The sequence below is a fragment of the Aulonocara sp. 'chitande type north' Nkhata Bay genome, linkage group LG14 (genome assembly GCF_057382095.1).
Source record: "Aulonocara sp. 'chitande type north' Nkhata Bay isolate Kocher_YH1m ecotype deep benthic linkage group LG14, A_spYH_male_GT1.1, whole genome shotgun sequence".
In the NCBI taxonomy this organism is placed as follows: Eukaryota; Metazoa; Chordata; class Actinopteri; order Cichliformes; family Cichlidae; genus Aulonocara; species Aulonocara sp. 'chitande type north' Nkhata Bay.
In genome coordinates, this window is record NC_141357.1 from 36,485,419 (window position 1) to 36,498,792 (window position 13,374).

The 13,374-nt window shown below is 38.9% G+C and overlaps 1 pseudogene; it reads right to left on the reverse strand.

Moving 5' to 3' along the window:
• Positions 1-6,081: 6,081 nt before the first annotated feature.
• Positions 6,082-13,374, reverse strand: part of LOC147315152 (transient receptor potential cation channel subfamily V member 1-like) — a 60,532-nt pseudogene continuing 53,239 nt past the window's right edge.

The window sequence follows — 13,374 nt, forward strand, 5'->3', positions numbered from 1 at the left end:
CACATGACTCCAGCCATTATTGTGAGTGCGCACACCAAGGGGCCGTGACACATTTATACAGCCGTATTTCGCTCATGACTATGAAAGGCGGAAGAGGAAGTAGTTCCTTCCAGTCTAGACAATCCGAATGAAATAGGTTCTTCCCACTGTGTTCCTGTTAATGATAAACTACAAATTTACCCTAAATTACTAAACTATCGATATTTTAATGTGAGAATCGATTCTAGAACATAAATGATTGGTATCGAAGGAATCGATATATCCACACATCACTACTCTCTAGATTTTGACTGATTTATATAATTGTCTTTGGTTATCAAAGACATGTTGTGAACAGTGGTGGAGGGGGGCTTACTTTCTCTACTTTGAAAATGTGATATTCCACTTTTGCCTACTTGAGGCCTGAATTCCCCCACCCCTACTTTAGATGTTCTTCAGTCGGGGGTAAAAATAAAAAAGAGAAGTTAGGAAAAGGCACATTCTTTCTCTCGGCACTGTAAAAGATGTCATCAGTTTTACCAATTTGACTGTTGCTAAACTGGCAACATACTTAGATAAGAGGGCTAAGTTATAAGCTAATGCTAGCCAGTTTGTTTAGATAACTGCATGCATAAACTATCGATGCAACGCACAGATACCCGCTGACTAGTGCTGAGTAACATAATAAAATTCCCGAATTTCATTCACCAAACCTGAAGCACAGACTTCTTGGACAATCAGTTTCATGCCAGATAATTATTTTGAAATATTCTATAAGACACAGACCAACAAAAAAAACAAACAAAGAATACGAGTTCAATAACTCCAGTCAGCAAAGTTATTGCCTAGCCTGCAGCTTTGGACTAAAGCTAACTGTGTCAGCACACTCGTCAATCAAAGCAGCCGCACCATAACTTGAGCATCCGGATTGATGGGTTATTAGAAAAAAAACTTCCTCTGCCTGTTGTTAAGTAGGAAACAGTGCATAAAGACGAACACTTTCTGTGCCATCTTTAAACCTGCTTTTCATTGCTGTTAAGTTGAACATTTTAACCTCAGTTTGTGGGTGGATTGCCCAACTTGTGGAAATAGCTTTGAGTTGACATTGGAGGAATTGCAGTTTTAGGCACTTCATGATGACTTCTTCCTTCAGTTAGAACAGTTGGAAGAAAATAGTTCAATTTAGTTTTATTTTATTTATATCACGCTGAATTGCAAAAGCATTCACCTGAAGATGTTTTACATTGTATGAAGGAGACACTGCAATAATACAGAGAAAACCACCAATCAAACAAGGAAGCACTTGGCAACAGTGGGAAAGAAAAACTCCCCTTTAACAGGTAGAAAACTCCAACAGAACCAGGCCTGGAAGGGGCAGCCATCTGCTATCTGAACTACAGAAACGGGCACAAATTGAAACTTCAGTCCAGGAATCTCCTGTCCTCAGCTTAACCATAATATAAACTTGAAGACCAAGATACACGACCAACAAAGGATCACACAGCGGTCTTTTCCTGTTTCACATGTTAGGCTATGCAATCTTTTGGTAATTCCACGTCAGTGGAAACCCAAAAAAAAAAACACGTACTAAGAGGCTCTAATGGCTGTGTCTCAATGTCACGGCCCATGTCACCTCTACTTGCGGCCACATAACGACATGAAGAAATATTATTTTTAAATTATTGTTCAAAAAATTATTTAATATAAAGGCAATAGGCAGAGTGTTCCAGGCATAGCCCGAAAGAATGCAGCCTCGTGGGCAGTGTAGCCCAGTTGTAAGTAAGCTATTAAGACTCGACTGTACACTGTGTTCGTGTTTTCCTCCAAAGACAATAAGTTCCGTTGGAGCAGCCTTTCAACGCCTCTCTCTGTCTCTCGCTAGCAAAGTTGACCCACACAACAAAGTAAAGCTAGTTTTCGGCTACAAGCCCGACATGGAACCAACATATTAACCCAGGGGTGGCCAACTCCAGGCCTCGAGAGCCGGTGTCCTTTAGGTTTTAGATGTGTCCTTGATCCAACACAGCTGATTCAAATGGCTAAATGATCCCCTCAGCATGTCTTGAAGTTCTCCAGAAGCCTGGTAATGAACTAATCATTTGATTCAGGTGTGTTGACCCAGGGTGAGATCAAAAACCTGCAGGATGCCGGCTCTCGAGGCCTGGAGTTGGCCACCCCTGTATTAGTCCCTTTACTACGGTTTGGAGCCTCAGACTTGTTTTATATACGCGCAGAATCGTTTTAATACGAGATCGCTGCTAAAAGTGCAGCCTTACCTAATGTTCACTTACTCATTTATATTAAGATTTAAAAATCTAGTTGGTATTGGTATGGCGAGTAACCTTCAGTAATACGAATAAATCACACAACAATTGCACATTCAAGTAGTTGTAAAAAGCTTGATAATATATTAAGTAATCCAAAGTAGTCAGAATACGTTACTCTCATTGAGTAATGTAACGGAATATGTTACAAAATACATTTTGGGGCATGTATTCTGTAATCTGTAGTGAAATACATTTTAAAAGTAACCTTCCCAACACTGCATGTGGATCATCCAATGGGCTTAACGTTGTTTTTTTTAGATAAGATTTTTAGCAAAATACATCACTTTCTTCTGTACTTTGATTTTCTAGTTTTTAGTGGACCTCAGCGTTTTTGACTTTGGGAATTGCTGAGTTAGTGTAACTATTCTCACTTTCTCGAATTTCTGCTGTATCTGTCCCAGTGATAGATTGAAATTGAAAATAGCCATTGTTTCGAAAACAGCATCAGTGTATTTACAGGTAATCTCCCCCTTATTAAGAGTTACACCTGCATTTGTTGTTTCTATTTAAGTATTGCTGTGTTAGGAATTCATTGCTGTTGAGTCAATGATTGTTGCATCTGTCCACCAAAGGCTGGGTCTGGACTATGTTTTAATAGGGGTAACACCCACATATACAATAGAGAGGCTGTGGAAAATCACAGGCTGAAATGCACCTGTTTCTTTCTGCAACCATATAAAACTATTTTACATATAACTGTGAGTGCAATCCTATTTTATAGCGCATATTAGCAGTGAAAATGTGCTTTCTAAACACAGTGCAATGCACAAAGACAGTGGGGCGAGCTGTTTTTAGTCTCATCTTGCCCTTGGATATAATAAGCAGGGTTTACTGAAAATACAAATATATAAATGTAATATTTTGTATATTAACACTGGTGATGTTTTGCTTTTTGTTACTAAAGCTGTCACTTTAGTCTGAGAAAAATTGCACCTACTAATTTAAGCTAACCATTCTTCCCTCTCCGTGTCAGTGGGCAAGAGTATTATCATACTCCTTTCTCTCATTTTATACACTGTTTTGTTTGTTTGTTTGTTTGTTTGTTAATTAGTTTGTTTGCTTGTTTTAATCAATTTTAAATCATGCTTTTTATTTGTTTTTGTTTCTAATGTCTCTGTAAAGCACTTTGAATCACCTTGTTGTTGAATTGTGCTATACAAATAAACTTGCCTTGCCTTGCCTTGCCTCTGAGTGACTGGTGCATCTCCATGCTTTCCACAGAAGAAGGACACAATACAGGAAAGCACACCGTTTAGGAAAGATATTTTTAATGAATTAATTGTAGTAACTTAGTGTGTAACATTTAAATATTTGTTTTCATTCAATCTGTCCAGTCTGATGTACTAATTTACCCTAAATAAACAGACATTTTCTCCACGAGTAAACCAAAGAGAACTTTATTCCATTTTCACATGTTTGAAAGTGTGACTTATGTGATAATAAGTACAGGAGCTATAATATAATTATATGAAGATAAAAAAAATAACAAAGATATTTTTAATTCTACCCATTTAAATGGAAACAGAATCAGTTGGCTAGTTGCCCTCCTCAATACATCATTTAAGTAATATAATATCCAGCAGAATTTCTTGTGCACACTAAAGATGCAAGATAAAACATTTTCTGAAAAGTCGACTCCTCCCTCATATGCATCACATTCGTTTGAGGTGATCTTGAAACAAATGATGCGTGAGATATTGTTCTTTGTTTCTACTCAGAAGAATGAAACTTATTTACACTTGTGACCAGACTGCATTTTGTTACTACTTTTCAATCTTGTTCCTCGGTGGAAACTGAAACACCCATGTCTTAATATATCAATACTAGGATGTGAACACTCAGCTATCATAAGACTGTGAACACGTAATAAAGAATGCAAAACAACTGACAACAGCAAACTCCTCTTCGGCATATACTTCAGTTGTGTGTAGGTAGGTAACACTTTTTATCCTAAGGCTCAAAAGTTTGACTTTAAATAGAGTCATGCAGATTCACACACATGCATCTGTGCTATCTAAATATTTAATTTAATACAAAAATTGCAGCTCTTTCATTGCAATCACAAATTTAAATTTGCCTGCTCAAGAATGTGACAATCAAAAATTCTGAACCCAAGCTGAAGCTCTGTTTATAGAAGACAGGTAATGGGAAACCAGTCAGGACATAGTGGGCTTTCAGGGAGAAAGCTTGAAAGGGACATGAGATAGAACTGCTTGTTTCAGACTGGAGCTGCTTAAAGTGCAATAAAACATCATTATTAGCAGTGACTAATATAAAGCTACTTCAGTCTAATCTGGTTATGGCTCTAGCAAAAATAATTGGGGGATTTTTATATTCTGCTTAATCTAGGGAATGTGGGACTGCTGCTGATGTTGACCACGGTTGTGTATCCTCTTCAAGAGCAGATTTACAGGCCCTCGAATCCCTGAAGATTTAAATGGTGCCTCTTTAGTAGCATTTTTGCAGAAAGAAATCGTAAAAATGTGCGTGTGGTCTTTTGTCCTACCAGTAAGGCTGCTGTGAAGCTTGCTTCCAGTTTGGATTTGGGAGACAGACACTTTTAAGATTAGGCTTAAAACTTTCCTTTTTGCTAAAGCATATAGTTAGGGCTGGACCAGGTGACCCTGAATCCTCCCTTAGTTATGCTGCAGTAGGCACATGCTGCTGGGGGACTCCCATGATGCACTGAGTTTTTCCTTTTCAATTCAATTCAATTCAATTTTATTTATATAGCGTCAAATTACAACAACAGTTGCCTCAAGGCGCTTTATATTACACAGTAGAATAACAGGTATGATTCAATGCAGAGAGGTCTATTAGTCAGTCACCTTTTTCACTCACTATGTATTAACAGACCTCTCTGCATTGAATCGTACCTGTTATTAATCTCTGTCTCTCTTCCACAGCATGTCTTTATCCTGTCTTCCTTCTCTCACCCCAACCGGTCGCAGCAGATGGCCCCGCCCCTTCCTGAGCCTGGTTCTGCTGGAGGTTTCTTCCTGTTAAAAGGGAGTTTTTTTTCCCACTGTCACCAAAGTACTTGCTCATTGGGGGTCATTTTCTCTGTATGTATTATTGTAGGGTCTACAATATAAAGCGCCTTGAGGCTACTGTTGTTATGATTTGGCGCTATATAAATAAAACTGAATTCAAATTGAATTGAATTAAAGATTAGAGTCAACTGAATTTTGTTTTTTTACCCATGCCAATTCAAGTGCATAACTCTAGCTCCTAGCAAGTGGCTGGGTAGAGAACAAAGACTCTATAGTACTCATCTGTAGTCAGTGTAGGCTGTCAGTCCACTGTTTACCTAAGTGTCAGTGTGTGTCTGTTTACTCTGTAGGAGGTCATAAAATTTGGAGTCTGATGAGTCAGTGAAGCTCACTTCTGTCCAATGACAGTGATACTGTGGCAGATACTGGGGCGATCGTGGCCTTGGTCGTTGTGTCCTTGGGCAAGACACTTCACCCGTTGTCTACTGGTGGTGGTTAGAGGGCTCGGTGGCACCAGTGTCCGGCAGCCTCGCCTCTGTCAGTGCGCTCCAGGGCAGCTGTGGCTACAGTGTAGTTTGCCATCACCAGTGTGTGAATGTGTGTGTGGATGACTGAATGTAGTGTAAAGCACTTTGGGGTCCATAGGGACTAAGTAAAGCGCTATACAAATACAGGCCATTTACCATTTACTGAGGTGACTTGTAAATAAAATATAATATCCAGTATCTTAACTAATATAATGAAGAATTGCCTGGAATTTTTTGAGGTCATGGTTGCAGACTTTAACAGCATCCCACCTGCAGGTTCCAGATGTTTTTGCTTTGGTTTGAGAGTCTTTCAACTGTGTTGCTCATCAGGGCTATCAGCATGTTCAGCAGGAGGATGTATGTGAGAACTATGTAAGAGATGAGCAGGATGTGGTAAACTTCTTTGTACTGAACGTCGTCCGTGAACTGCAGATCTCCCATTCCAATAGTGAACTTGAACATTTCCAGTATAGTAAAACGAACGTCTCTATAACCTAGCTTATTTACAGAAGCAGTCAAGCTCCTTCCTTGTAGCTGTATGTCAGCTGTCAGGTTTTGGGCAGCTGACACTACTGTAGGCGGGTCACGTATAAGAGCAACAAAAGCTATAAAAAAAAAAAAGAGAGAAAATCCAAGTCAAAACTGCAAATCTTGGTAAGCATCTATTTTGCACATTCGTATGTTCTTAGATTTGGAGTCTATTAAAATCTTACCAGCAGAAAATCCAAAAAGCAAGACACAGTAAACGGATAAAAAGTGCAACAGGTCACGTAAGATCATGTAAAGAGAGACACATATTTTAAACTGAGCCACTCATATCTGCCCAGGCAGCCTATTTTCATAGTTTTGGTAACAAAACCCTTACCCTTTGCATCATGACACCATACATCCCTAATTGCTTGGAACCTCTTAGGTAGTAAAGAAAGTTCACCCAGGCAAGAAGCAAGGAGAGCACAAGAAGTCCAACGTATTCCTCCTGCCCACAGCCATACATAATCACACAGATCAGGAGTGCTGCCTGCAGGAAACTGCAAAGACAAGAGATTTCTAAGACAGCAGTAATAGTAAGGTCAGGGTATATATAAATATTTCATGGTGATACTTACAACACAATATCATTGAATCCATCAATAGATAGGACCCTGAAATTCGGAGGGTTCCTACAGAAATGATTTATCTAGGGATTTCAAGGTTATTACATTAGTAAGTTTAACTCTTTCTGTGTGAATGATGTGACCAGGTTCCACTTTCTTAGCGTCTTATAGAGAAAGATTAGTGCTCCAAAGACACTGAGGATCTCACCAACACAACGGAGATAGTCAAGTGGAAAATTTTCAATGGGAAATGGCGGCTGAGGGTTTAAGAGTCTTTGCTTAGGCAAAGGTGAATGTCTTAAAACATAAACATTTGTCATTTAAGTTAGAGGATGTTTAACCCTTTTTACCTTTCCATCCTTTCTGTGCAAGGCCACAGCAGTGAAGATGGTCAGGTAAACCACATAAAGCAAGAAATTCATCAAGAATAATTTGGAAGCGAACCTTTCCCACTTATTCTGAAGAAGACTGCGAAGTGGTTCAATCTGAAGCATCTCGGGACGATTCTGAAATTTACAAGATAGGTTTTATATTAACCTCCTTTATATTAACCCAAACTCTTTCATGGCATGCATTTTTAATTTCTCTTTGCTATTTGGGCTGATTGGGACCAGATGAATGTAAAAACAAAGAATTACCTGATTTTTTTCCTGATTTTTGTTTCTGAGAAAAATGAGATGCACATAAGAGGACATTTGTTTTAAATTTCGATAGAACAGTATATATCATATATTTAATATTTGCTAAATTTATCCCATGCAATACTATCTAAGCACAGTGAGGCAAGAGGATTTTGCTACTGTTAATTTCTCTCTACACTGCCTATGCATAGAGTACTTCTAGTTTCATCTGAGCACATTCAACACTGTTTCCATCATTGTTTAAAAGGCTCTACTGCCTCTACAAACATACCCCACAGCATACCCCATTTCCTACTTTATCTAAAACATTGGAGGGAATAAAGCATAGAAATATAATAAAATAAATTAAAATGAGGTCAAAATTGGAATTTCTCACCGGAATCTCACTCCCAAAAATTATTATCTCTAACACAGAGTTTTCTTCATTGGTGTCAATGGAGGTCATGTCATAAAGTGAAGAATGAACAGGTCCGTAGACCCATTCTGTAAACCTCCTGGATAGTGGCCTTGTCTCCTCATCCATGAATTCTCGATGCAGCATGTGCCTAAACAGCTGGCAAATGAGAGAGCAGAAAGGAAAAGATCTATCTCAGAGACATTATCATTTTTATTTTCAGTGCTTGCTGTAAGTAGGTCAGGTCATAATAAACCTTTGTTAAATGCCCATTAATGCCACCTGGGACGCCAACTTCTGTGGAGGCAGAGGTCTATATTATATACATGTGACCTCTAACCACGTGACCTTAACTTGTCTGCTGTTTTGCTTGTGTGACAATCATGGTGACTGTATAGAATCAAGTGGATAAGGCCCCATTCACACAGGCCTCCATGACTATCTGGTAACCACCAGCCATGAGGAGAATGTGAGTATTATTATTTATTATAATAAATAAATAAATAAATCTTTGTTATTCTACAAAATGTGCAGCCATTTAATTTTTTTTATTTTTTATTTTAGGTGATGGTCTGTGGGATCTGTGAGAAGCCATGTGGTGGAGAGGCAGCCAAGGAATGCTACCATAGATACCACAGTGGACGTACAGAGGTACATGGCAGATCCTTTGATTCCCCGGACAGAGGATCCACTCTACTTCTGGGCAACCAGGAAGACTGTATACCCCCATCTTTACAAACTTGCGTTGCAGTTTCTGTGCACTCCAGCATCATCTGTTCCATGTGAGAGGATTTTCTCTAAGGCAGGAGAAATTACATCCAAGAAACAGACTCAGTCCTCACACAGTGGAAAAAATTCTTTTCTTAAATAAAAACCAAACAGGATAACCTTAAATGCATCGTGTTTACTTTAAAAGTTTATAGAAGTTTATAGTTTTAAGCATTTTCCCCTCCCAGTTCACAATCAATTCTTTCCCCAGGTCCAAATATGTAAGAGATTTGCCCAATATAATAATATGATTTATAAACATACCTGTCCAGCTCTCTAGTGGTTAATTGCTAAGTACATGATGTATCGGAGGGGCTGGCCCAGCACTTCCTGTTTATATAAATTCATGATGTCATTGATAGCATCACTGGGTGCAACCAAATGAAGGGTTTTTCCTTTTTGCATAGTATTGTTTATTTTCTTTAAAGCAACCTTTTGAGTTTTACTGTATAAAGTGTTTTACTTTTCAAACCATTTAGTTGTGTAAATGGGTGTGTAAATTAAATGAATATTCTTATTCTTGTTTCTTTTTTTAGATTGTGTTGTTTGATCTAACCTATTTCTTAATGGTAGTGACTAATGAGGTTCAGGTGTGTGTAAAAAAAAAAAAAAAAGTATACAAAATGAGATGCCAGAAAATAAAATACACTAAGAAGAAATTTGACCAGTCTGCTGATAACATCACCTTTATTAGTCCCACACATGGGAAATTTGTTTTGTTACAGCAGAAAGTGAACAGTGCACAGTTATATAGCAAAAATTAGAGAACACTGGAATACAATAAGAATAAGATACTGTACACAACTGTACAGAATAGAAAAGAATAAAATAAAATACTATATACAATAGAATAAAATTAAATATACAATAGGATAAAAATAGAATACAAATGCTATATACAACTGAGTTAAAATACAATTTTGTCAGAAAAAGAATATTGCACTTAGTCTTATTGCACATGTGTGGGTTTGTGTGTTCGATTAGCTGCAAAGTCTTTGTTGTGGAGTCTGACAGCAGTGGGGAGGAAAGACCTGTGAAATCGATGCTGAAGTTGAGAAGTAGATGCCATCTACTAGTGATGGCCCGCTTGAAGCTGACGCTCCGGAGCGTGTGTCGAAAAAAACAACACACTGGTTCAGAAGCACTGTGTCGAGGCTTGCTTCGTTTGGCAAAAGTCACGTGACCAGTGACGTCCGAAGCTTCATTACGCACGTAACTGCTTCGGTACCTGATTCAAACGGATATAAGGAAGTGAATCATCCACGGGATTCGTGGAGTGTGTTGATGGTGACAGAGAGCGAAGAGGTGATCATTCCACTGACAGATATGGAGCCAGCGAGGAAGAGAGGACGTTCTGGCGTGTGGGAATATTTTGAGTTGATTTTGCTCAATTCATTTTATCTGCCGAAGTGAAAAACTTGAAATGTCCAAAATCATGTTTTCATAATGGAAATATCATTACAGCATATGACTTTAGGAACACTTCCATGTGAATTAAAGCTGATGAAGACTACAAAAATGTATTTGACACTATACGTACATTACATTGCTACAGTTTAGAAAATCATTTTGTTTATTGTTTTTAGGTGATAGTCTGCAGGACCCAGGAATACCTGCATATCTACCAGCTTGCAGTGTAGTTCCTGCACTCCACAGCCTCTTCTGTTCCATGCAAGTGGATTTTCTCCAGGGCAGGAGAAACTATTTCTAAGAAAAGAAACAGACTCAGCCAGCGCACAGTAACACTAATCCTCTTTTTAAATGTAAATAACAAAAGGGCTACCTGACATAGATCATGTTTTTACTTTGCAAGTTCTTGATTAGGGGTGGGTTTTGATTATCGCTTTTCTGATTACAATCCATGCTAAATTGAATAAAGTGATATTGATTCATTACAATCCCGTGTCGATTTGTAAATTAACGTTATTATGCCTGAAACGCCAGCATCTCAGGTTAAACCTCACAACATGTCGTCAAACACCATGCAGCTAAAACAGTAACTGGGAGCAGGTTTACGGATTCTGCATACAAACGTGAACACAGAGCGCGGACCCGACGCGTCAGAGTCAGATTTTGGTGCGTCGTCGGGTCCGCGCTGTGTTTGCCTCTTTTTTCTCCGCTGGCTTCTGCAGCTGCAGGTTTCATAACTCTCTGTTTACATCTCTAATTAAGTCTCACATGTGTCAGCTTTCTTTTAATAGATACGAAATTATGGATATATACTGTTAAATGATCAGAATTGTAATATTTCTGACTGAGGCAAAACTTTCCAGATTCCAATCAAATTGAATCGGATCCTGTATCGAATCACAATGATTCTACAAATCAGTGACGATGCAGCCGTACTCAGCTTCCTAAGCATTTTCCCTTTCCAGTTCACAATCAATCCCACCCCTAGGTCAAAAATATGTATAGGACAATTGGCCTCATCTAATATTTTGTATGAACCTGTCCAGCTGTCCAGTGATTAAACGACAAGTAGATGGAGGCAGGACTCCACAGCAGGGGCATACTCCATAATGTGCTGTGCATTATCATATGTATATTATATATATTGCTCACTTATTGTATTTACCAACATCAAGGAGTTATGAGCAGAGAAAGGCCACACCATAGTGCATGTTTAAATAGGGAAAGTTTATTGATCAAAATGTATTACGCAAATACGCATTACATTTTTTCAGCCCCCCAATCGAGAAAACAAAACCAATTACATGTTCAAAGCAACGGAACGGTGGCCCAATATCGGAGAGAACGCCACTCTTGAGTGAGCAGTGATGATTGAGCAGTCCGTTTTATTTTGCAGATTCAAGCTGCTCTTCAAAATATTCGCCACCAGATGTCACCGGAGAGGACTGTGTTGAAAAGCTTCGAGTAATGAACCATTTTTCAATACAAGCTTCAGTGCTTTGGAAAGCTTCATTTGGCCATCACTAGATGCATGCATGGGTGGAAGAATGGCGTACGCAATATTGCTTAGTAGAGAACCAAACCAAAGGCAAAGGTGTCTCAAAGTAAAGCAGCACCCAGCAACTGACTGCTTATGGCTGTTAGAGAGCACAGGGCCCAGGTGTTGCCATTGTCACTGATTGGGAATGAGCCCTTCCACCCCTCCAATGCCTGCAAATTAGACACACAAACAGCCTAAAAAATTTTTTTAAAAAGGCAATATGGAGTGGGTCGTCACACCACTGGTCTCTCTCTGACTCCTTGTCCTCGCATACACTCAACCTTGCCTCCTCTTTACATACATATTGCGTGGCCACTCTGACTACATGCCACTACTTTTCCACAACCATCTTTTTTCTTTTCCTAATTGCTAATTGACACACTCATTTTCCCCACCTGTGCCACTTTCAAGAGATGTTTTTCAGTTTCACTTGTTTCACTGCCATCTGCCAAAATCCCTTCCCTCAAAAAAAGTTGCATAAAGTCAGGGTTCCAGGCAGTTCTTGGCCAAATGAGATTCAGCATAAAGTACATTTCCTTAACTCTTTAGAGCATAACACAAAGCCTGTAGAGAGTGTTGCAGTTTTGGCAACAAACCTGTGTGTAATTATCAACTTAGTGTCTGCACTGCAATGTACCCACCCCACATGCCATTTGGACTCTCCCTTGACCCATTCCTTGATAAACATGAGTTTGTCAAAATTACAAGTTGTTAAGTAAGTAAAGACTGCTCCTCCTCTTAACAGGTCATAATTTTAAAATCCATCATGTTATTATGAATGTAGTTTAGAAAATGCTTCTTACAAAAATATCAAAAGACAATAAAAAAAACTAAAAAGGATGCCAATGTTCATCTTGCTCCTTCATCAATTAGTAAGCTTGGGGGGTTGCTAAGGCATTCCAGTGAGAAAAAAGTGAGAAATACTGACTGCAGCATCATTGGTGTCTTTTATTTCTTTGTTTCTTGGCTGCTGGCGAAAGTATTGTCCCTAAGAACAACTGCATAGGATTGAGGTTTGGGACAGTTTTTAGCCAAGTGAGATTCTGCATTACATAAATGATATTTCCTTAATTCATTGTAGTCTCTTACGTTGTGTCCCAGTGCATTACAACTTCAGCAACACACCTGGCTACATGCATCTTCTGTATGTCCATATGTACTGCATTTCTAAAAAATTATTAATTGACATAATGAATCCCCCAATCTGCACGAATAGTGAAACATGCAGGTGGGTGACAATGTCTTTCATAACCAGTTGGGTCTTCCTTTAATTTAATTCTAAATTGTCTTTTCCCTGTCCATATTCCCAATGCAACTTTGATCTCCTTGACTCTGGGTAGCACAGTTACAAATGTCCCTAAAAAATATTGTATTGTCTTTTCGGACATCCACGGATTGTCCGTGTGGACTGTCACAGTCTGGTAGTCATTATGGTACAAGGGAGTTACAAGAAAGTCTTGAAGAACGATGTTAGCAAGCTCAAGTACTAACCTGGTTGGTTAGTATTTTCTAATCCATACTAAGCAAACTAATGGGTCTAAAATTAGACGGGTCTGTTGTGTCTCCATTTTTCTTCCTTTTTGTCCCTCTCCAACCAATTTCAGGACCTGGTACAGATGTTAAAGCTGGTGAGGCGTGATTGCAGATGCCATGCAGGTGTGTCCATCTCCCCTGCAGCAGCACCGCAGACCACGCCCCGCC